Genomic DNA, 25917 nt, shown 5'->3' on the forward strand with positions numbered 1-25917 from the left:
CATCCAAAACTGTGATATTGCGCTATGGTTGGTTCCATATTTTAATCTTTGTACACAATTTAAGTATACACATTTTTATTGTAATTGTGAATTATGTTTTTCTTTGTTTTCTACATTATGCTTTTTACATTAGTATGATAAGATAACATGTAAGATAAAAAAGAAACTGTTTAAAAATTCAAGCTACAAGTAGATAGGTTGCCTAGCTTTATAAAATTTTTAATATCTTTTATAAGTCGGTCATTTTTAATTGATTTAAATTCCTTTAATCTTCAATTAATTTTTTTTATCAAACTCTTACCAAATCCACCTAAATTCTCTGATAACTGTCGTTTCCAAAATTCTTTGTTAATTGCTTGAAGAGACAGTAACATCAATGCAACAAGATCTATGATCCAGGATGTAGAAAAATGTTAAAAGCAGTATGTCACAACCATTAAATATCATCTCCTACGAAAATATTCGTGCTCGCCAACGCCGACTTTTTCCAGGTCTCACGCCAATAAATGTTTTAACAGCGACGCCCGAACCAATGTTCTCCATCGAGGCTACACTTTTTGCTAGTTGAAACGGTGTTAACGCGAAACTGGCACTTGTCACGATCGCATTCCGGGACCCTTCCTTCGAGGAAAAGGAGCGGCTCGTGGGGAAGAAAAAAGCTCGATGCGAATCGCATTTTACGCGAAACGACAAATTCAGGATATTTGCCAAGCTGATCCATGTACAACGTTAAACCGTGTCTTTCTAATCTTTGCTGTTTTTATATTCAATCGAACATGATTTTCTGGACACGTTCGAGTAGTTTTAAGGATTCAGCGAAACTTATCCGGTTCTTTCTTTAGTAATTGTAATTGTTGAAAACGTTTTCTGTTTTACGGATTTCGTGAGTGAACAGTCGAGTTACTTTGATTAAATCTTCATCTACGATTTGTATAATATAAACGATTATAATTAAGCAAGAAAAATGCACTTCTGCTGATAATCTTGTCACGTTTTATTTATTTTTAATTATTTATTATTTGAAATAATGCTACGTATCTCTAGCATTTCTTTCGCTTATATATGTAGAGGAAGGATGAATGCTAACAAATATATAGAATTAGTTAAATTTATTTATACATTACAGTTACATATTTTTTAACTATAGTGGAGTTAGTATTATATCCATTAAAAATCATTGTTCTATTTTGCAATATCCTCGAAAGCTAAAATAAATTATTTCAACACAACTTGTCCATCTGTAAATCCCCCTGTAAATCGAATATACATTTTTTCGATTATTCGAAATGGAAAGAAACAAGGGAAGTAAAATATAAGACCCGTATCGTTTGAATAGTTGAATAATAATTACGTGCAACACCATATGTATATATAGACCTGTTCAGCAATAATTTTCTCTTAATCTCGAGTAATACGAGTATATTTTACATACTTGCTTTAATCTTTGATCGAGAGTCCTGTTGCAAATGAAATATAAATGTTATCATTCAATTTATCCGATGTACATTAGGTTCCTGTTCTTTCTGGCTTTCAAAATAGATAACTCGTTAAATCGAATCGTATTTATAAGGTGTTCCTTAATTATCCTTGTGAAACGATAGAAATAAATAGGGAACGCACAGCAAGGCATTAACTTTCGGAACGCACCGATTTCGCAGGATGTTCTCGCGATATTATTCCTGTGCAAAGGAATATCACAAAACAGTTACTCCAATTTTCTAAGAGATTACAGTTTACTCGGCCTCCGAGTCACAACTTCCAGTCTCAGTACCTTCCCGTTCAAGAATTCATGAATTAACTCGGAACTTGCAAATATTGCCTTCTTTAATCATATTACTTTTCATTATATATACAGAGTGTTTCACAAAGATGGAGTTAAACTTCAGAAGCGTATAGTATTCATTAAAACAACCAAAAACGTGTTAATATGCATGGGTCCAAATATTATACTAATTTTGAAATATATGTATATAACACGTTCTATTCGGTGAAGTGTTATCTACTTTTGTCTACGCCATATTATTATGTCTTAAAGCTTAAAATCTCTTTTAGGATTGTTATTTAAAATGTAAAAGTGAACTGAGCAATGTATATAACATGAAAAATTTACATTCTCATGAACCTTCTAATTCTAATTGTATCAATGCATTTACCTAGTTCTGGTATATATTATATTTACTATGTCCTGCTATTGACTCGGTAACTTATACAACAATAAAGTCTCCCGCGTCGTTGCAAGCTGATAGTTGAAAACATATGTCAAAAAAGTATAGTTGAATATGATACAGAAATAACAGTTCAGCTTTAGTTTTTGAACATCTATTACTGTAACTATTCTATTATCCAAATTGTTTTCTCCTTTTACCTGTTCGAATAAATGAAGTTCTACTGTAAATATCCCTGAAGTTTAATATAAACTTTGTGAAACAACCTGTATACATACAGCTGGCTAACTGGAACACACTGATTATCCTTTCGCAGGAAGTTACTCTAAATTACCACTTTTTTCCCTGCTTAATCACCGATCAACCATCTTTTCTCCCTGTCTTAATCCTGTAGCTCGTTGATTTCGCGAATTAAGCGATCAGTTCCCTGATCATCCGTGGATCGCTCTTTTTCTGTGTGTGTTCGCGACCTTTTCCCACCATATTCCGCCGTTGCCCGTTCTCCGCCAATCGAGCAGGAAATTAAATGTACGAGTACACGATCGACTAGCACCTGATAACATCGCCACACGGCAATCTTCCCGCGGTGAGTAAAAATCGTATGAATGACGGCTGCAACTGGCGGAACCGCGGGTGGTCCATCGGTCGTTATAATTCTTAGACATTCAGCTCGACGATAAAGGGATATCGCCAGAATGCACGTGCATCTGGAACGTTTTATTACCGCATCGCTGCCATTTCTGACCCTAATGAAACTAACTTCAACCGCTACACTGGCGAAAGGTTGCCAACATTGTACACACCCGAACGTGACTTACATCTCCTAGGTTTTTAACTGATGATGAATCACGAAGTTATGAAATCAGCTAGTGAACCGTATTACGAAAGTATCGGTATATTTTCAAGGCTCAATGGAATCAATCGTAATAATGGGAAGTTTGGTGTAATCGCATTGTACGCTACAAAAAATGTGTTTGGACAGGAAGTTGCGTCAGAGCGGTAGAGGAACTTAAACATCATCTTAGACTATTCATTGGTAAATTGGATTTAGGTTTAGGTTAAATGACATTTATTCTTTGAAATTCTTCGGGAAGATTCTTTCCTCGTATGGAACAAGTTTCCAAACATTTGATTTCTCAAATGATTATATAGTATAATGGAGTTTTGAATAGTTCTTTTGTAATATTTTCAGATCTTTGAAAGTCCAAAGTTATAAATTGCACGTAAACAAATATGTTACGCATAACTAGAATAAAGTACAATATTTGTAGAGACAAAGACGATACAATTAGAGTAGAATCGATTATTTTCATAAAAGTTCGAATTTACATAACGAACCATAATCTGTTCATCCCACAGAATGCATTTCTGCGATATACGAGACACTTTTAACATCGAGTCTAGAAATAGAATAACATAGGGTCTCACGCTGTGTTATCCCATGAATCTCTTGAAAGCGGAAATACACTTAGATTCGTCAGTGCAATCCATTAGAGCCGTCTAAGGATACCAAAACATTCAGATACATGCAGGATCTCCAGCATAGTTAGGCATCCCTCGGCGATATCTGCTGGAAAAATGCGAGTTTACGCGGGCGCAATTTACGCCGTCCGTAAGGCACGACGGACGGGATCGAGTAAATCATCGCAGGAAGCTGCGTCGAGTGTTTTACGCACAACTTAGCCCGCGAGCACGAATTTACGATTCTTCCTTGGCAAAGATAACCGAAGATATAGTATACCAGGGGAAAAGAACATGAAGAAGAAGAAGCAAAATACGAAGAAAGAGAAGAAGAGGAGGAAGAAGCAAGCAATGCGTCGCAGGCTTACGCTTATGCTTACTAGCTAGAAAGTTATACGAAGAACGAATGTGTTGGTTCTTCTTATAGGTGTACTCTTACTTATGCATGCGTAGGAAGGTAGCCAGGTAACGTGTAGGTACGTGACACGTCGCGTCGTAGAAACTGTATTTGTACAGAGATTCCTGTGTGGGTAACTAGCTAGATCGTTATGTAGGTGGGTTCAGGACCCTGGAATTGCTTTGTGCTACTCTCTTGGGTGCAACTTTCCTTCTGTTATATCTGTGGGGTGTGCAATAAAATACGAAGCCTGTCGATCGTTCGTAAAAGCTGACGAGGGTTTTCGCGTTGCAGTTTATCACCGTGCCTCCGCGTGTAGCCAACGTGCGACGATTCGTTGCACGCAACAGTCTCAAGTGAGCGATTGAGTCACAAAGACCAGAATATGTACCAAAGCGTTCCTTTTTTCAAATGCTTCTACTTTTATTTCATACTTTGAAATGTGAAGACTACGGGAAAACAACACTTACGTGTTCCATTTCTTAGAGGGAACCATTTATAAAACTCAGAATACATCGTTAATTAACCTCATGTTCCCAAAATTGTCCTTTTACTTGATTTTTGCGCTAAAGATATCTTCTCCTGCTCTCTTATGGTATTAAAATATTGAAGATCTTTTGAAGATATTCTTATACCGTCAGTTTTTACAAAATTTTGTTAGTTATAAATTATTTTTGAGAGCCTATCTTTGCATTTAACAAGTTGTTTTCATTTCCAATTGTCTCATACTAAAATACCATTCTTTGGTTATGCAGAGGAATTAGAATCAAAGAATTAACAAAAATATGCTTATCGTATCTTTCTTGTATGATCTCCAGTTGACTGACGTGCAATGCAGCAATTTAAGCGTGTGCGGCTTTCTCTTTCCTGTATCGTTTAATCACATCAGTTATTCACTTTAATTTATCGAGGAAGAGACATCGAGAAGCGACTTAATTTCTATTCCGCTTACAGTGCGGATAGACTACTTCCTCCATAAATAAGTTTTTAATTAGGGGTAGTTAAGATGTATAAAGTGATACTTAATGTCTTGTTGCTCTAGGTTATAACATTATTGCTACCGCGTGTATTCCTGTTTCGGTATCAGTCGATGAAGGTCTCTTTTACTTAGAGAGCTCGAATACGTTCTCTGTTATGGAATAGCCAGCAGTCCATCGAGGTTGTCGACCTGCTATATCCTTTTTTAGCAGTCGACTTTTTTGTCAGAACTATAGTTTTTCTTATAGAACGTGCCTCCAATCTTACTCTCTGTTACGTACGTCCTGTAATTTCGAGTCGTCAAAGTCAAACATTTACATTTTATTCATATGTAATATGCATAAACCGTTATAATGTATACTGAAGTTACATTCAACGCAAAGAAATAAGAAAAGCAGAGTAAGAGATACGTTTGCTTAGAGGAAAATGAAGCAGTCATCTAACTCATGGGTATAGAATTTCTTTTTTTTATTAATTGATGGGTAATTAAATTGATAGAGAATTGAAAGATAATTTTACTATATTCTGCAACTTGTACAATACTGTTCACTTTACCCAATATGTCCCGGAATAACAGCAATAAAAAATTTAATTAATGCAATTTCGATGCAAAAAATTAAATTAGATCCCAAATGAGGGAAACACAGTACTATTTTGAGAAATCATAATACAAAATTCAAGTATACTTGTATTACTGTTACTTGACAACTCTTGTAATTACTAATTATAATTTTCAACAATTTCCTCTTAACTTTACCTTAGAAATTACCTTAGAAGTTAATGTTATTTGACAACTCTTGTAATTACTAATTATACTTTTCAACAATTTCCTCTTAACTTTACCTTAGAAATTCGGACTACAAAATAAGAAAAGACATCACTCATAGAAGGAATTGATATTCACAAAACGAATGTAGGAAATATCAGTCTCGGTAAGTCTTCTATGTCACTGATACAGTAGCACAATTAGAATAAATGACACGGTAAATCATCGGTTAAAGCAATGAACCACAAGGGACTTCAGAGAAAACATGTCTAAGCATTATTTCCATCTCTGTATATCGCATTGAATCCGAGTAATAGAGAACATCCTGTAGCCTGACCCAGGATCACGACTTACGAATAATAGCTGAGTGCAGCTCGTCTATCCGCGCCGATACATCGATCTTGTGTACACGTGTATATGTGGCCAAGCTGATTGGCGCATCCTTATAAGTCGCACACAATATAACCCCGGTCCAGGAACTCATTATCCGCCACCTAAATCGCCTACGTTCGATACGTGTTACGTGGAACACGAGAACGTCGTGATAAGGGTCGAAGGTCCGGGACAAAGTTGTTATCAACGACGCACGATCTATTCCCTTTTCTGCGATAACGTCCCTTTCCCTTCGTTTTCACTTCGGTGCATCAGCCTTTTTTCGAGTCTTTCTATCTTCAGTATAGGTGTTCGGAAATTTGTAAGACTACACTAGAATTTTCGTATTATACAGACGACCCTGAGAGGTGTAACAGATTATTCGACGTTGGTATATCGTAAGGTAAAGGTTGTAAGGTTGGTTTGTTTCGATAAAAAGATAATAGGACTGATCCTTTGAAGTTTTTATTTTTTTTATATATATACGAAAAAATTTACGCAGAATGCTTGAAGCGATATTGAGTCACACTCGATTATATACAGGAACAACTTTCAGGAAAATTAATGTTGGAGCAGATTCGACATAGGAGTTCAAAGGATTAAATTTGTTACAATATATATTAAGAAATCATAGTAAATTAATATTCTCTGTTGCATTTGCTGCTTTATTTTTTGAAGAAATTCATCAGAACGTAGAGTTCTAAATATTTTTGATTGGAGCTTCTATTTAAGTACTATGTTACCACTACTCTGTCATATCGTTTTGAAATTCTATTCTCTAATCTTTTCGCCATTTTCTCTATTGAACATTAATTGCTAATTTAAAAAATAGATAATTAAAAAATGTCGCCCTCAGGCAGAAAACAACAGCTTATTGAAAATTGACAATAAAAAGAATAACAAGATTTATGACACTTATGACCTAATAATGTAACGACTAAAAGATTATTTGCCAAGAACTTTCATAAAGAAATATCAATTATTTCCAATTAAATATGTTAAAGATTAATGTGAGAGTATACATTTTTTATCTTCGTCAAAGTGGGAAAAAACGTCACTGTATTAGCCAAATGTTTTACTACCGCGAGGTCGATGCGATCGTAGAGCGGGAATTGAAGATTCGTTTGCGAAAGAAATACTTGATTCTTTAGATTCTACTAGGTTGCTCGTGGAAGATACGAACGATAGGTCGTAGGTTGAAATGGAATTCTGTATCCGGGGATGCGTAATGCTCATCCGGGCGTTGAATCGCTTCACGTATACATAGGAAAGGATGGAAAGACATTATGCAGAATCATCAGAGCCCACAATTTTCATGGGGTTCTGTGCTAGGGTGAGTTTTAGCCCACGCAAAGGCCGTCAATCGACACTATTTTCTTTCAATCTTCGCGATTCGAGCCTTGGGTAATACATTCCGACGATCAGGGCGCCTTTTGCTTTGCTACGTTCTCGCTGAAATTACTATCAACGTGTGGGATCTTGCTGAAGAACTGACTGCTCTACGGGCGAATTCAACTGTTTTTAACCGCTTCGCGCATTCCTTAGCTCCTTATTTGCTATAGTAAAAAGAATAATGCTTGACACAAATGATGCTGCGAAGAGTAGCGTAGAAGGCTGTTCTGAACAGCTTTTAAGATATCAAGATAAAATGATCGGAGCGCGTCGTTATTCTACATCGCGTTTATATCGAACGATCTATCAGAATGCGAGCAAGAATTGATAGTGTGCTACATAAATACTTGCGTTCTCTTTAATTACTGTGCCTGTAATTATTCATTGAAGGTTTGATGTAGATATTACGTCTTCCACAAAACTTATATTTATTATTCTTATATTATTATCATTAATATATGTATATTGAAGTATCATATTAATCAATTAAGAACGTTTTATTTAATACTTATAGTTGGTTTTATGTGATATGTATCATTGAATTCTTATGTACCATATCAACGAAAGTTTCGTTATTTATTTTTCAGTGTATCTAGTTTCATATATTCTAATCTTTGGCTTAACGCGTTAGGAGATCGCTTATGACGCTGAAATTCAGATTCTTCCTGTTTCATTAATTCCATTAATTGATTTATTTACGTTTTACTAGATAAAAAAATTTCTCTCAGACAAAGAACATCGTGCACAGTTGCTCCTTACTGAAAGGAGAACCGTCATACCTAATTACATGGTGAATCACGAAATTTCAAAGCAGAATCTTCATCATTCCAAGAGACAGTGAATTGCGTTGTACACGATCCAATGGAATTTTACGATTTTACGTTCGACTGCGAAATCGTGATCGTTACGCGTTCAAATCTGAATAATATTCACTGGGATACCTTAGCTAGTGTGCTCACCGCGTCCGCCGAATAAAGAACATAGTTACGTGCAATGAATGTCGAGAGGAGAGATGAAATATATCCGGTTATCGTACTTACACTCGTCTTTCTCCCGGTTGGCATCGAAGCAACCCGTACCTACGTTATACACGCTCTTCTCCTTGACACGGAAAAGAAATTCCTTCTCCGTGGTTTCTAACGAGCGTTGATCGATTTTCACTTCCACTCGGATATCGGTCAATTACTTTGTTTTCAATATCGTAAGTGGAGCTCGGGAACACATGAAATTTCGATCGATACTTTGGCTTGTATATAGCTATGTGTCACTTTCAACTGGAATTCTTTCCCATCTTCGAGTTACTTTTAGATGGGAGAGTTTTGCAATCATGTCTCCGACATATTGTAATCGATGCATGTATGGAACGTGTCGTCCCAGAATTTAAGAATTTTTAATATCGAAAGCGTGGAACAAGATGTTTGATATTGCGAATATATAATTGGTATTACCGGAAATTTTGTTTTAAATAATTTAGCCGATCGTTTTAAATAATTTATAATTCTGTATATTTACTTGCAAGTCTTTACATCTTACATTTACATATTATATAAGTTCCGAACGTTTAGTTCGTTTAGTTTAGTTTAGGAACGTTTAGTTTAAGAACGTTTAGTTATTTTAACACTATAATGAAACTGCAAATCACTCTCATTTAAAAAATTGATCTTTTTAAACCATCCTTTAAACAATTTATAATTCCTTTTAAATACATGGAATTACCGACTATTTTCGCGTGTTGCCTAAGCGTCGACGATTTACTTAATTTAACACCCGAACGAATGTCTAGGAAACACATTTCGCTGCAGTCAGTCACGCGATACGAAATCGACCAGCGCCAGGAAGGATCAAAAGCATCTCTTCCCACGTGCAAAGCCACATAACTCTACACCATTCAGCACACAGTTCATTATCCTCACGATCTCGTCCATATACGATACCGATTTCACATGGCGAAGGTTAATACGTACAACTCGATCGGTAAAATACCACATCTCAACGAAATGATTCATCGGTTACGTAACTGTTCAGGCAATAACAGTAGCCTAACTTGGTCGACGTTGCGCAGCAGTCCCAGCGTGATTTCATACGTGTTCAGCGAACTGAAATGTCGCGTTCCACACGAAGCCCCATATACAATTCGCCATAGAAAGCAGTGGTGCACGTACACGCATGAACTTCTTCGACCTTTCCCGTCATGCTCGAGGAGAACTTCTGAATTGTGGATTCGACTTAGCACACCGTCCTTCACGCACTATGGTGTCGCATCGACTGGCATTTGAATTCGAAGTCGAGACGAACATGCTGGCGTAAATGTATGCGCTTGAATAAATTTTCCATTCCTAAAACGTGGAGTTTCCAAGGTTCGTGTTAGGGCAGGAAATTCGATAAGTTTACTGGCTCGACAATATAACTTTCACTGTTTTCTCTCCTTCTTTTTATTTTTGTTGTTTCTCTTCCTTCGTAAGACGCATTTTTTGAAACGTGGACAAGTTTCATGATCGATTGTCCACCTTTCGATCGAATGGTTTGTATGCCTGAGGCTGACGCCAGTGAATAACAAAGAGGGGTGATATGTAGCTTGAATTCACGTCTGCGGGAGACGTCCTATGATTTGTGGAGTTACGAGTGAGACTTCTTAGATATCTTCTTTTCAGTTTCTATTGCGCTTTCGCGGGATTTTAAGAAGGCAAACTTAAAGAAGGGGAGAGAGATATCCTTCGATTTTATTCCATTCTATTTTATTATTAACGCAGTAGATTATGGGTTGTTCCACCCATTATAGAACATTGATTGATGAATTGGCAGTTAAATGGGACAGAGAGTAATCAATTTGGATGTAATGAATTTTAGGTGAAGAATTCTTAGAAGGATAAATTTATTCAGCCATTATTTTTTATAAATAGCATGATAATTCAATTTTTTTTAAATATAATTTACTGATTATTAAAATATTGAACAATAAAACGGTTAGAAATTTTGAAAGATATGTCGTAGAAGAGCAAAGGACGTAATCTTTAATTATTTAAATGAAACGTTATATCAATCTTTCATTGTTTGAAGAAAGAAACATGCATCCTATCAGTACACAAGATAAAAATGCTAGAAACATTGCTATATTCAACGAACATTACCTAAATAACATAATAACAAATTAAGTTAAGTTTAGATTATTATTATTAAGTTAAATTTAACATAATAAAGTTATTCCATTTAATGTGAATTCAATAGAATTTAATCATATAAATTGACTAAAAAAGAATCAGAAATACTAGAATAACTTTCGTTAATTTAACTTTAATCTTCAATTGGATAAAGAAATCGATGCAATAAACGTCCGAAGAAAGATATAGGACCTAACCCCAGAGGTATTTCAACGCGGCTTCCGGTCACAAAACAATCCCAGCCTCTGACAAAATGGCAGAGACGGCTAACAAATCTTTGAAGTGGTTCGTGGTCGGATTTACGTGGTGCAAGAAAATTATTACCGACGTACGTGAGTTACAACGCGCCACAGGTTACACGGCTGTCGAACAAGCAACGATCACTTTTAATGGCGCACGATTCCGGGAGCAAATTTCATTGTCAGACCCTCGAATTCCATTCGAGGATATCCACGATAGTGTTTCTCCGCGAATTCAGGTCGCGTCATTCAGAGAAATCGTTCTGTTTTCCCCGCGTGCAATCGTCGTAATATCACGCGAAAATCTGTCCGTCTGTGTCGTGAATGGTAGGCATTTCGATATTGAGATTAGGAGGGAAAAAGAATCCACGTCGCGACCCGGATGCTTTGATTGCTTTGAATTCCAGTCCAGTAAAACCAGTAGATTCTTGTCCTGATATTCCAGTTAAATAGGAATTCTCTTTATGCCTTGTACTCGCGTGACGACATTCTAGGGTCTTCATAAATTTATCAGCCATATTGATTCTTGTTTGAAGACGGTTTTAGATATTGAATTTTAATCTCTTTTGGTATATTCGTTACTTTGGTAAATAAAACTATTATTAAACGTATTGAAATAATATTGAAATATGAGAGTACAACATAACGTGATACAACGCAATATAAGAACTCAACGATTATGGTTCAGAAACTAATAATTCAGACACGCAGCTCAAGCAAATTCCTCTTTTTTGCATTATACGATGTTCATTAGGTACTTTAATGAAATTGTGCAAATGTTTCCAAGATACATTCAATCATGTCCATCCAAAAACTTCAGTAACCATGCATTGTTCTTTAACATTCTAATCTGAAGTACTCAGTACGTCCTCGCATTTCAGTTTTGTCAATTCTACATATTCAATTTCTCACTGTAAACAGTCACACAAAATTATCACATTTTCAAACATTTTATTCTTCCTTTTATTTATAAAACAATTCTCCTGATATTCAATATTTTTAAATAACTATCACATATATCACACGAATTAGTCTTATTTTTATCTGTAGAACAATTTTCTTGATGTTCGATATTCCTAAATAAGTTTATTACATATGTAAAAAAGCTGTTCAACGTCATCAGAACACGCATTATATCATAATACCATCTTCACCCAAATTCTTATCCATCCTAATAAAACATCAATATTCAAGCTAATAAAATATCAAACCCGCTATTCCTACCTTTTGATTCACTGATTAAGATATCCACGACACGAACCAAATAATTAAGCATCGACACAACAAATCTTTCACGATCTGGTAATGCTGGTTCTCAAAATCGCGTCGATTATATCGTCTTCGTTTATCATTTCATCCAAATAACGATATCGCACCTCGATAATTTTGTCTGGCCTCGTGGAAAATTTACATCGCTAATCCTTCCTCCTGGAGAATGGTGTCAACGGTGCTCGATAACGGGCAAGCAAAACGACAATACCAGTACGCATGTAATACGATCCTAATTGTACGTGCTCTCGAGTGAAGAAGATCGTTCAATACGGCCTTCTATACTTACGCTCCACGTAAACAGTGGACTCTCACGATGTCCCCGAAACGTTGCAAGACAACAACTTAAACAACAACAATAAAATCATTATTCTATTCATCATTTTTCCTCGCGTGTACACCTCCGTCCATAAGTATTGGGAGACTTGCGAAATATAAGATAAAATTAATAGTAATTTATTAACTTCTCATAGCCCATGATTCATAGGAACCTGGTCCATTTACGCACTCAGTGAAATTTCGCCCATATATTTCTTCAAACTAAATTTTTATTTTCCTTGAAATATCATTTAAACGCTTGACTCAAAAATCGTTTGTGCGATATAGTAGAGGCAGTTAGTATGTTAGAATTCTTTCAGATTTCTTGAGAACCTAGAATAGTAAAACAATTACACATGAACATAAATGATACAATTTGCGCACAGAAGGTGTAAAAATATGCCTTTAACTATTATATTATATTAAGTAACATTAAAATCAAAAAATCAACAAACTTACAATTATCATATCTTTCACCTGTAATCTTCTTATAGTTTTGACCAATTAACCGTCTCCTTGATAATCTGGAATAATTATCACGTTCTGTATTACATCAGCAAGTGTACTGGACCAATAACTTGTTTCAATGTCCGATACTTATGAGAGGGAGTGTACGATCACGTTGAACACGCCGTGTTTCACAGGCTGATAATGACTTCTCGATTTTTCATCTCGCGTATTCGCAAAATTCGCATGTTCAACGGCGCCTTATTAAACTCGCCGTGATTGAAAGAGGCAAAAGGAAGAAAACGTGTCCACCATACGATGGCTGTGGTAAAAACCATGCTAATGGTAACCGTGAATCACGTGCGTGTAACCAGTGATACCGGCTCTAATAACGCTGCAACATGCTTCGAAAAAATCGCGACGTCGCGTCCCTTCGCGTCTCTGAGACCGCACATTAACGAATCTTCGTTCGTTTTTCCCGTTTTAGAAAAGAAAGGGTGGGAGTTAACAACGGACGACAAATAGATTGGTTCATTCCTATAAGTGGTCACTTGGTGTACCTGTTCCAACAATTTAGAGAAGGCACGGGTGGACACTGTGTATGCACACCTTTTGCTCGCGTTTCGTTATCGTTAAATGTCGTCTGGACCGGCGACTCGACGCAATATCGCTGTCTCAAGGACATCGTGTGCTCCGGGTGAACATCGCGTGGGATTGGAAGGCCCGTACGAATGTTGCGTTGAATTAAGCGCTGAGAGCTTGATACCAATTTATGTGTCCCCTTGCAACTCGTTCGGCCATTGTTGCTGGCAATTTATTGCGTGTAGTCGATTCGAGAAAGTAGCAATGTCTCTGCGCTTATTTACGAGATCATTGCCTGCTCGCCTTTTTATTTCTCGCGCAATGGATTCGGGATTGAAGCAACGACTGGCATGGCTGCTCTTTTTGTCAGTTAAGCCAAAAATGTAAAGAAGATTAGTAGAATTTTTGTACGTGTAATAATTGTACTGAGATATTTTGTAGAATGTATTTGAATGAAAATGTATTAATTAATTAATCTGACAATTTTGTAGCGAGGAAGTTGAACACGTCTTGTGTGATGAAGTATCGCAAACTGCAATCAATTTTTTGATGAAATCATATTTTGTGCGTATAAATCAATAGCTAACAATGTCAAACTATAGAATTATGAACAATTTCATCACTTTTTAAAGATTTTTCTACGCGGTTGCCCCATTTTTCCATGTTCGCAGATATTAAAATGGCGCTCGGTCAACAAAATTCGGGTCATTAAGAATTTTTTGTGATCGATGCACCTTTCGGCTCATTTATCTTTGGACGAAAGTAAGTGTCACCTATTTCTGAAGGATGTGACGTTCAATGTATTAAGGGGAAAAATGGCTTTAGAGACTCCATGTCTCGTTCAGCTGCAGGCAATTTATCAGAATACCATTTTGTGCATACGAGGTCATTTTCTCAGCAGTGAAATAAAGCAAAAAAGAAAAAACCCCTCTGTGACATCAAACATGCACGATTGAGTATTAAAATTCTACTAATATCTTATTTTGATAAAGCTTAAAAATTTGCGATCAGCAATTTCTACAATTCCACGTGTCTAAGAAAGAAAATCTAGCTAAAAGTATCCGATCTTACAAAAGCCTCTAATTAATTCAATCATCCGAAGGGGCTTCAACTTTTCGTAGCAAACATAGAAACCAAGATTCCACTCTGATTACTTTCTCTTCCTCCTTTTCTCCGTTCCTTAATCCACCATGATCTCCTGCATCGATTTTCCTAAAGTTCATTCAGTTTAACCTATTGTATTTGGTCTTAGTCACTGTTCAGTTATAAAGTTAAATTCAGTTACAAATTTCTGACTTGAATGTTTTCCACTGTTTCCAAGAATTACTAAATCTGTTTAAACCTAAATGTTAAATCTTTTTCTTCGTTGAAACCAAAAGCCGAGGACAAAAAGTTGCTTAATAACCATACACACAAATCACAAATCATCGTGTCAAGTAAGTTGAAAGGCAAGTACTTAATGAGTTCTCCAAACGTATCAAAATTCATATCTAAAAAAAAATTCCAATGGTATCAAAATTCATATCTAAAAAAAATTGTTTGATAAAGTAATTATGAGGCTACCCAATGGATAGCATAAAATATCACAGAAAAACACAGTATGTGAAATCTTATTTCCATCGACATACATTATCCTCGTATTTTTCCGATTTCAAAACTTTCTGAACCATTCGATATTTGTATTTTCTATCAATGAAGCCATCCTTCAAGTTTCTCCAACACTGCAGATGCAAATTTTACAAAAACACAATCGATCAGTAAGTCAATCACTGGTATTAGCCATACTATAATACTATATAATATATAATATTCCCTCTTAAGGATCGCAAAGTAATGTAGAGTCACGATTATCAAATATATCGCACGTACTTCCAGGTGTCATATACCCTTGGTGTATAGCCAGTACGTAAGTAAACAGTTTGCAAACTATGAAGCGCAGCTTGGACCTCGAATGGAAGGATTCAGGAACGCGGTTCGAATACAAATAGAAGCACTATTCAACGAATACGCGTATCGAACACCAAATGTCCCGGTATTTCCGTGAGGGGGACTCGCCACGATCCACGCCACCATGTACGTATTCGCGTTATTGTTTCCCTGTAAAACGTGGAACATGCATCGCGGAACGGTGTATCAACATGCGGACGTACAAACGAGCACGTCGATTCTTTGATCGAAGTAAAGGAACGAAAGTACAGCGAGCTCGTCGCCTATTCTGACTACGTGTTTCTCTACCAGCTGTGGATCCACTGTGCACGATAGCGCATTGTATCGTGCTGTTTTATGGGACTGCTCGCTGCTGCGGCCACGGTATTGCAGATCCGTGGTTAGATACACCTTCGCCACGCTGTTGTATCTTGTTTGGAATTAATTTGACGGGAATAATGAAGTTCGGTGTTTAAAAGATCGCTTCGCTGATGGGAACAGCGTGACGCGACATGTGATGAAGTTTTAGGATCGTGTATGTCCGGGATAATGAAATTTTAAATGGTTAATATGTGTGGAATTTTTTAAATGATGGGCTTCAAATCGTTCATTTTTGTGATTACTATTATTATAGCAACATGCAAGTGCTTTTTGTAGAATTAATATTATTCTACATGTTGATATTATGTTCATTTTCCATTATACTTCTCTTTTTATTTCGATAATCAAGATTTTAATTTGTGATAAGGATTTTTTACGTGATAAAGTAGTTTTTAATAAGATGTTGTTATAATTTTAATATTTATTTTGAGAAATCAATTTATTAAAATAATATAATCTTTATTGAAGAACTAAACCATAAGCACAAACTTGGTATTCAGTTTTAAAATATTTATACAAACGAAATACGTTTGTTCGTAAGTTACTCGATTACAAATAATAATATCCATAAGAAAGAGAGTAATTCGCAGTATTATTGTATCTTCTTCTCAACAAAAGAATTCCACTATAACTAATGGAACAAAAGCCATGCAGTTTTATGTTTAAAGACCATTACTTACGTAGCTGGAAAGGAATACAAAACGTTTCCATTTCATTACGAACAAATGGTCACGAAACTGCTATTATCGCAATTTTCCAGTCGATTCGCAGTAAATACATTGCCACGTGAACAAAACCAGCAGAAGCTTTTTGAAATACAAAACAGCGAACATTCTTCGTCCCTTTAAGCGATCATTCGATAATAAGCGATCATTCGGTAAGATAAGCTTCACTCTGGCACATACGAACCGCCACTATTGCTTCAGTTTCCACTTCTATGACAACTGCACACATTCATGTGGTGTATTTCGAAATCGTTTGTTTTTGCTGAAGCATCAATAATTACTCGGTCGTACTTTACGATATGAAACAATAATGGCAATACATACAAACATAATTTATAGAGATAATCGAACAAATGGAAATTAGTATACTGACCATGTATATATATAGAATCATGAGATACACGATACAGGACATTTAAATATCTTTTCCACCAATTTTCAATTTATGCAACATATGTATAGGAATGTTTGAGTAAATTTCATGCCTTCAAGCTGCATACTAAGTTTTCATTCTCACTGTATTTGCTTCAGCTCGTAAATAACAAAATTAACTTCTCGAATTCCAGTCCTCCATACTTTATCGATCGTGTTAGCATTCATTGCCGAAGAAATGAAGTCCGCGCCCTTAGGTAACGGCCAGGAATTGCATGGCTCTCAGAACTCCTAAGTCACTTCTGAGTGAGATTTCACGCGTTAGGGACGGCCACGTGCACACGGTTAGGCGACACAATGTAAACTCTCTTTCTGGTTGAAGAGGAAAGACTGTATCGAGAAGAGTAATCGCGAGGACGTGCGAAAATTGATACCTGCGAGCGATTATCGCGAAACAAATCTCTGGAATCACGATTGAGACCCATTGGCGAACTCGTAAATCCTCCGCCTTTTCCGTATCGACGTTCCTAGAGTGCCTCAATCGGCATACAGGCGATTCGCCATCCACGTTCCTTTGTAAACAGTCGCCCGTTGGCGGTTATTACGAAAGTTATCTAACACGTTTCACCAAATTATATGTATCTGTTTACGAGCTGCACTAGAATGCCCGAAGGATGTGAGATTCTATCGTTTCATCCCGTGGATAGGTTGACGAATTGCGTTCAGACTAGATTAAAAACGTCAGATGGATCTAGTGTGAAGCATGAAAGAATTATCAGGTTGAACATCAGAACATCAGAATCAGATTGAACACCAGAATCCTCTTGCACAATAATTTATTAAGTAATAAATAACATTACCGGATGGACAAATAACATTTTGTAGGTCATAGAGTTTTATTACCTAGTCTTACGGATATGAAGAAAAAATACATAAAAATATAAATCCCTGAAATCCCATGTAGTTCATAATCATATAGCTGGATTTCGATTATTCTTTCATCGAAAAAGTATAACATTAATCAACAGGATTTTTTGATCTTTAATTTTTCTGGATATATATATATATATATATCCTATAATCCAGAAATTTATATATATATATAATTTATTATATATATATAATTTATATATATATATATATATATATATATATATATATAGGATAGTAATTTTTACTGCTATTATAATTTTGTATAATGATATTGTATGTTTGATTTTCTATTAGAGAATTATATTAGTATTACAGAATTTTATATTTTGAATATTTTTGAATACTGTATTTGATTGTATGTAGGATAATAAGTTTCATTCTTATTATAATTTTGTATTTCATTTATAGCTGCAATTATATTTGTCTACTAATTATGGAGATTTTCACGACATCTTATTTGTGTCTCAGTTATCTCTGACAACAGCGATAAAGTTAACGGCATCGTTCCTATTACCATCGTGGAATTGTTTTGCGCTACGAGTACGAAAAATGTTCGCAACCTTTCCCACAACGGAATTTCTGCTCGACTAGATGCCACGTTCGCAAATTGTTTTGTTAGAAACGGTCCTCGTTGGACATCGACTTACAAAAATAGGTTTTCATAAGAAAATATTAGCGCTAGTGTTGCCCTCGGGAATTATTTATGACGCTATAACATACCTCTGTAGTATTCAGTAACGGGCCACGTTTATTTCCACGTTGTGCATCTCATATTTCTTACTTTATTCAGATTTCATATTTTTCGTCTGGAGATAAAAAACGGAATCATGAATGTCTTACGTCTCTTTTAAATTATTACACTGCGTTCCACTAAACCTACAAACCATCCAACGTTTCATATTTTATTCCTCAACTCGAACTAACCAGCTTATCACGCATGCAACAAAAGCTTATTAAATTACACGTTTAAGTAAATACTCTCACTACAAATGAGCCATTTAATTGAAAAGTGGCGTAAGTCAAAAAGGTTGATTACTGGACAATGCGGGATAAAGTAAAAATTTTGTAACGGGTCGAATGGCCGTCACTTTCACCTATTCTTCTATTCACTGAGAAAATAATAAAGATATACTTACACCACTTCTGCATAAAATAGAATGAAGGTTATGCTTTCAAGGTGTGGTGTTAAACCAAATAGGCAAAAAATTGACTTATACTATTTTTGCATTAAACGACACACATATAATAGAACTTCTTGTACTCTTGAACAAATTTTCAATTCGAAATTTTGTCTTCCTGTTGGTTCGGATATAGCGAACACATTAAAATAAATCAACATACTTTTAATCTCAATTTTCGATCTGTAATTCCCTTTCAATCTATCGACAAGTTCAAATGAAAGCGAAAGGGAGCAGAACGCACAGTGACCGCTTTTATTATTCCTGTCACGTCCATTTTTCTCGTCGTTCGCCACGACGCGACACCACGCGGACATTTATCTTCTCGGTTGGCGATATTATAATCCGCCCATAAATTCTTACGATCCGTTAAATGCTTAAAAAGACACTAACAGCTGGCCAGCACACGAGTTCCTTTCATTTTGCGCCGCGTTTCGTTCTATCGAGCTTGATAGCTTCGTCTCATCAAATCTGTCCCCAATGCAATTAACGAAGCGACTCTCTCCATAGGATTAACATTATGAAGTTATTTGTCGCGGTCGAAGATAAATGCAGGTATCGACTACCATGTGTTATACGTGGTTGGAGAGTTAGTCAGTTGAATAACACAGATGCAAGATATGTACTGTTGGCCATTCAGAAAAAGGCACCTGGAAGAAAAGTGGGTCTGATTGGTTGTGTATGATAAATCTAATAGAACCATAAAGATAGGTTCAACAACTGTGTTAGTGAAGATGATTAAGTAGCAGGTTTGTATCCTTCCGACGTTCACGAGTTCAAATTTTACGATTTAATTAAAATAGACACATGTAATTACCGAAAATTTCACATCTGCAAATAAAATTAACATATACATTGAATCTAGAGAATCGTAGCGTAACTTATAGCTTAAACCGTAAAGTTATCTTTTAAAGATTCAAGACTCGAAGTTTAATGTAACATACTATTATAAACCAATCAGACCCGTATTCGTTGCTCTAGCCAACTGTCCAGCTACGAACAATACGCATAACTATCGTTATAGCACAGAGATCAACGATATTTACTCAGAGTATTTCATAGATCCTTATCCTTTCGTTGTGTGAAAGTTTTTCTCTTGCGATGGACAAGCCACAGCGCTGGTATTAGTTACAATAGCGTCGCAGTGCGCGCTGCTATAAATTTTCATTATAATGCCGGACCGACTGGCCGTGGATGACGACGATTCTTCATGGCTGTCAGAACGATGTCGCGGGAAACTGAAACGCGTCCAGTTGACGTCGATTTCTTGCCGTTGGTTCCATGCTGTTTAGCTTCGTTCGTTTTTGGCGTACGCTCGGTAGCGCTGTTTCATTTTCTCATAGTATGGGAATTCCGCTTCTCATTGTGCAAAGTATGAGTCACGTGACGGGGAAATGAAATGATTTGAATTTATCTGCTTATGGTTGGTTCTCATATTAAAAATGTTTATGGAATAATCATAGTTCTGGATCAATTTAAAATATGTGTAGGCCTATGTGAAAGAAATCAGGAAACAGGAAAGAAGAAATTAGGAACAGAAATTGGTTCTTTCATCTATCGATACACCTACGCTCTACAACTTATAGTTTTATATATAGTTTAACAAATACTTTTGTATAAAGTTTTATTCCATACTCAGTTTTCTCTTATCATCCAAACATTAGAAATTTTCGTTTTCATAAAGTTATTGCATTCTTTATATAAATACGATAAAGGAATCCAACACACGCTCGTCAATTAGTAGTTTCGAAATTTCGTTATTCCTGTCGATACATCTTCGATAATTTTTACCGCAACATCCAACCGACAGGATCGTCATGAAGGCAAGAAGAGTCGATGACAAAGCGAGTTCACGCATAATTATTCGCCATTGTGAAATCAATGCAAGGAACTGACGAAGGAGTAACGAATAGTCGTGTGGTGAACGGAACGGAGTGACTGGTAAAAAAGAAACACTTTCCGTGCTTTCCATATGTGCTGCGCGTCCGAACGAGCAACTTGATTAGTTGGTATTGTGCTCACGACAAAATAAAAAAGCACGTGTACACGCAGAAAAGATGGGCAATCATTAGCGCGATCGTTAAATCGGCTCCGTCGCGGAAGAAGACACGCGACAGGATTGCACGTATAGCATTTCCTGCGTTTCATCCGGAATTTTCTAACTGTGCTTATCACTGTTTCCTATTGACGAAGTTTCAAGAAAACTTAAAGGAAGATATAAAAACTCGAGAAATTAAAAATTCAAAGACTTGTTGATTTTTTAAAAATTTGGAGAACTAGAATCCTATCTTCGAGCTTTAAAGAGGAAGAACACAAGAAGAATATTAAAATATACGTACCAACGGACAAGTAGACAATCTTTACTCTGTAAACGAAAATTAGGCAAATATCCATCATAGTAAAAGGTATTTTATTTAACCTAGAAAAATACATACTGAAGAAACGGAGATGAATAAAAACGTACAGTTCATAGAATACCAATTCAAATCATACAAAGTCAAGCATATACTTAACAACAGGAAATCACGGAACATTATTTCAAGAAAAAGTTTGCGCAACTTCAAATGATCGAAAATTAACCCACTTCTCAATAAGTCTACTGTATTCCATAATTTCCTTTTGATCAAATAACATGCTTTCGTGTTTGAATCCAAGGCTGAACTCATCAGAAATCCTGTGGCCCCTTCACTGTTCCTACAGCGTATGTTCATCTCTTTGGAAACACGGAGACTCCATCAGTCTTTTGTACAAACTCTCGTGGAAACAAGTCTATTATCGTGAACATAGGCAACATTCTGTCAGCTTTCCAAGTATCGAGATACCGACGGTACACCGACCTCTGACCACGTGTCTCGTCATGTTGGGAACATCGGCGTTAAAGAACTAAGAAGAAATATAGCAGGTTCGATGGCGTGTAGCCTGAGAGTGATTAAGAGAACCGGGAATACCTGGAAGTGAAATGTTTTCGAAGATTGCCGCGGTTAGATGAATTGGTGGGTACTATGTGTTATTTTGCTGTGCGACGATATTTTTGTTCGACGATAATTAAAGGTTCTTTAAGACAGCATTCAAGCCGGCCGCGCTGCTCTGAACACGATCATTATTCGCCTGTACGCATGATGGTTGTATTTCGTAGACAGACATTCCTACCTAAGAAGCTGAACTGCGAATCTATTTAGCTGACGGAGAAATAAACAATCGATTGCTCGTTGTGATTTATAGGAAAGCTGGACGAATATTTAGGGAGAATAACAATTGTTGTTATGTATATATATGTACTATCGGTGAAAAGTTTTGAATTATTATGTACTTCATGGATCCCACAAATATTTAAAAACGCCAACTCAAATTTTATTCCATTCTTACATAAACGAATACATCTATTCTCAGGAAGAGGCAACAAATAGAATCTAATTAGCATAGCCGTTATTTTTTGCCCATTTGGATTCTTGAATTACTGGCATATTATTTTCTTTACGAAGGATAATTTGTTCTATAATATACGTGTGCACATGATCGCTTTTATAAGTTCATGAAACACGAAATGCACACAAATGAATAAAAATGAAATAAAGATCTAATTGGAGACTTTTACATAATTTCTTTGAAAACAACCTATCATTATTCTTTTTATCTTTTCATACGCACTACATCTTTTTTTAGACAGCTTCCTCAACGTAAAAACAGAATTGGATGTATTTGTCGTGAATGGTGGTGAAAAATGTGAATAGGATTAAGGTTGGAGCATACAACAGGTGATTGCCTCGCAGGCCAAAAACTTGAATTCCTCTTAAACCGGTTAGTTCCGGACATATATTAAAACATTTTTATCTTCTCTGATGAATCCTTTTAACCGGCACATTTTATGCTTACAAGTTTTTTAACATCCTATATATTCATTAAGATATTTTTGCTGTGTTTAACGGATGCGGTCAATTCATAATACTTTTACCGATACCTTTTGAATATCTTGTACCAATATATCGTACTCTTAACGATGGTTATTAAAAATATCGATTGGAAAGAGAGGCAAGAAAATTGCTCAATATTCTCCTTTAATTAGATCATGTTTATCTTTGGAAATTTTTATAGTTTCATCTTCATAATTCAAACTATTTCAGATTCAATTTAAACGAACTCATTCCCTTATCGAAAGCAGCATGATATAATATTAGCAATCGAAATTAGTTACATTAATTGCTTTTAGTAGTTTATTTATTCCTTATACTGCATGTACACTCCATTTAATTCCTTATCTTGATAAATGACCACAATCTAAATTAAAGCGAAGCTAAGCGAATAATCCGGGTTGTTAAAAGAAATCATCCAATGCAACATTTCGAAGAATGCGATCTGTTCGCCTCAAGCGTTTAGCATTCCTCTCGTATCGAATTCGATTCGTTTGCAATCGCACTACAATAAAATTCAGAAACCAATAAATGCCACGATATATCGCCGACAACGTCCATTTATTGTTCTGTTTCTACGTGTATACATGAAATCCAGCGTAAACCTAACACGCGATGCATCTTTATATCTGCGAAACAATTTGACATGAATTTTCTTACCATTATGGTGTCATTTTTATCGCTTTGAATTTAAATTTCTATTATTTCAAATTAATTATTTAAATAAAATTTATTTTAATCTTCACAATTGTGATATTACAGATAATGTACAATGTTCTCGATTTAACTAGAAATTGTTAGATATCTCAAAGTATGGAAAAATATTTTTGTTAGGAAGATGATACATTTACACTGTACATGTAAATGTGTATAAGTGTCAGAGAGCGTCCAGGCCAGAATTGAGACAAAAGGCGGTTAGAAAACGGTTAGAAGAATCTAGAGGAGTCGATTGACAACAAGCATGCAAGAAGGTTGTCGAGGTCTTCAGAGTGTATATATATAGCTGTTGTGTGTGAAAAAAAGAAACTATTTGTATTTCCGAATCCTCTCTATATCTTAACAATTTTAAACAAAAGTTGTAAAGAAACAACAAGAAAAGTTAATTAAATGTTCAAATGGAAATCTATATTCTTTATATATACTCAATCAAAACCAAGAGTTCCTAAACTTTGCTGAAAGGTCTATTATATTTAACTTGTTAAATCAAAATTCATACATACGATTCTATTAATAAATATCATTGGAATCTCTTCCTAGCCTTTGAGTCTTACAAAAACCACAATAAATGAAAACTCTAAAGGCTTCTGTCCATACAAAGCAACTTGTCCTTATTACGACGTAAATTCTCGAGTCAATCACCAGGAGACTCTCGTATAGAACGGTACCAAGATTTTTTCCTTTGACCGTGATCACGACGCGATCTCGCGATACCGATCCTCGATCTCAACGTCGATCAACGGTGATCGTGCTTGTAATTTCTATGCAGAGTGTCTTCGGTACAACTTAGCCGTTCGCAGTGGATTGTTATCGGGTTATCTCTCTTGTCCGCGGCTGTAACTATTGTAAAACGACCGTACTTGAAATCGATTGGAATCTAGTTTTACGATGTTGGTAAAATTGGTGAACCGTTAGAGTCTCGATGAAGAGACGCGAAGAATGAGATTGCATTGTAGAAATGGAACAAGTTCTGACGGAACAGGTCTTTTTGTTGCAAGCAATATGACTGGTGTTCGAGAATAAAGTCGACTGGATGAATTTATGAAGCGAATTAGATGTTTTTGTTGAAACGGACAGAAGGTACTGATTCGCGGTTTTTTGAAATCTGAATTACGACGATTCGTTTGCTTTGATGACTTTAATTTAGTTTTAAACTATTTCAGACAGGTAATACGTTAATTAGCTTTTTACCATCGTACGTTTTTGTGAAAGGCTTTTAAGCTGAAATTGACGACGAAACGTTTCATTGTAATAATTTGTTACCGTTAAAAAAATTTCCTAAGTTCGAAGAGAATATGTACAAAGGACTCGCTATTTTTTCATTCCGATTATATGCGAAAGTTTTTTAAATATATCAAGTCTGTTTGCTTGTTGAAACAAGAATGATATTCGTAAATAACATATACACAACATAATAGATACAGAACACACAGCATCATTGCGAATGTAATTTTAGACTGTTGTCAAGATCTATCGTTACTAATTTTCTTCTTGACTAAGCATTTTAACGAATAAACTATCGATTTATATATATAAAATGCATAAAGATGTTCAAACTACAAACTACAAATATAAAATATATAAAATATTAAAAACAGAACATTGCCTACTACTTTTAATATGTAAAACAAATCTTTGTTTTATTTTCACCTCTTTACTCACCTCCAAAAACATGAATTTATATAAACATCCGCGATCTATAAATAGCTTGTACTTTCCACAGTAGGCTAATAACCTAACCGCTCTATAAATACAAATGAGAATGAAGTGCTTATCGAACGTATCGATGAAAGATAAAAAAGATTGCCGAATTGGGTCCCCCAAAAAAAGAGAGAAGCAGGTGTAACCGTTATGCAGAAGATAATACATACATTTGCCACCGTGCACGAGGCCACTCGTGATTTACATTTTTCTCCCGTGATACGCTCACCAGGTAGCAATTAGTAGCGACTAGGATGTTTTTGCTACACGCACAATTAGGCTTCCGTTCGGGCCGAAATCGGCAATCTTTTGCCCGCCTGGAGCTCGACTATAATTTACGATCATTTTGCTCGGCGATCCCACGAACGTCTCGTCATTGTGTAACGATCTTAAATATACACGGCCGGAGGACTTACGGCGTAATGTTGCCTCTGATTTTACTAACGTTCTTCTCCGTTGAAATACAAAGCGTATTACAGACAATATGGTGTCTGTACTACGAATTTTTATGCATTTATAGGAAATTTGGAAG

At 35.8% G+C, this 25917-nt stretch overlaps 1 long non-coding RNA gene across 1 annotated transcript; it reads right to left on the reverse strand.

The window, feature by feature from the left end:
• Positions 1-10820: 10820 nt before the first annotated feature.
• Positions 10821-13895, reverse strand: LOC126919638 (uncharacterized). The gene is made up of 3 exons (XR_007711741.1): positions 13523-13895; positions 12975-13039; positions 10821-12848 (listed from the first exon to the last, which is right to left on the reverse strand). It is a non-coding gene; the product is annotated as an uncharacterized LOC126919638 (long non-coding RNA).
• Between the last annotated feature and the right edge of the window lie 12022 nt (positions 13896-25917).

This window comes from Bombus affinis, chromosome 8, assembly GCF_024516045.1.
Source record: "Bombus affinis isolate iyBomAffi1 chromosome 8, iyBomAffi1.2, whole genome shotgun sequence".
Classification (NCBI taxonomy): Eukaryota; Metazoa; Arthropoda; class Insecta; order Hymenoptera; family Apidae; genus Bombus; species Bombus affinis.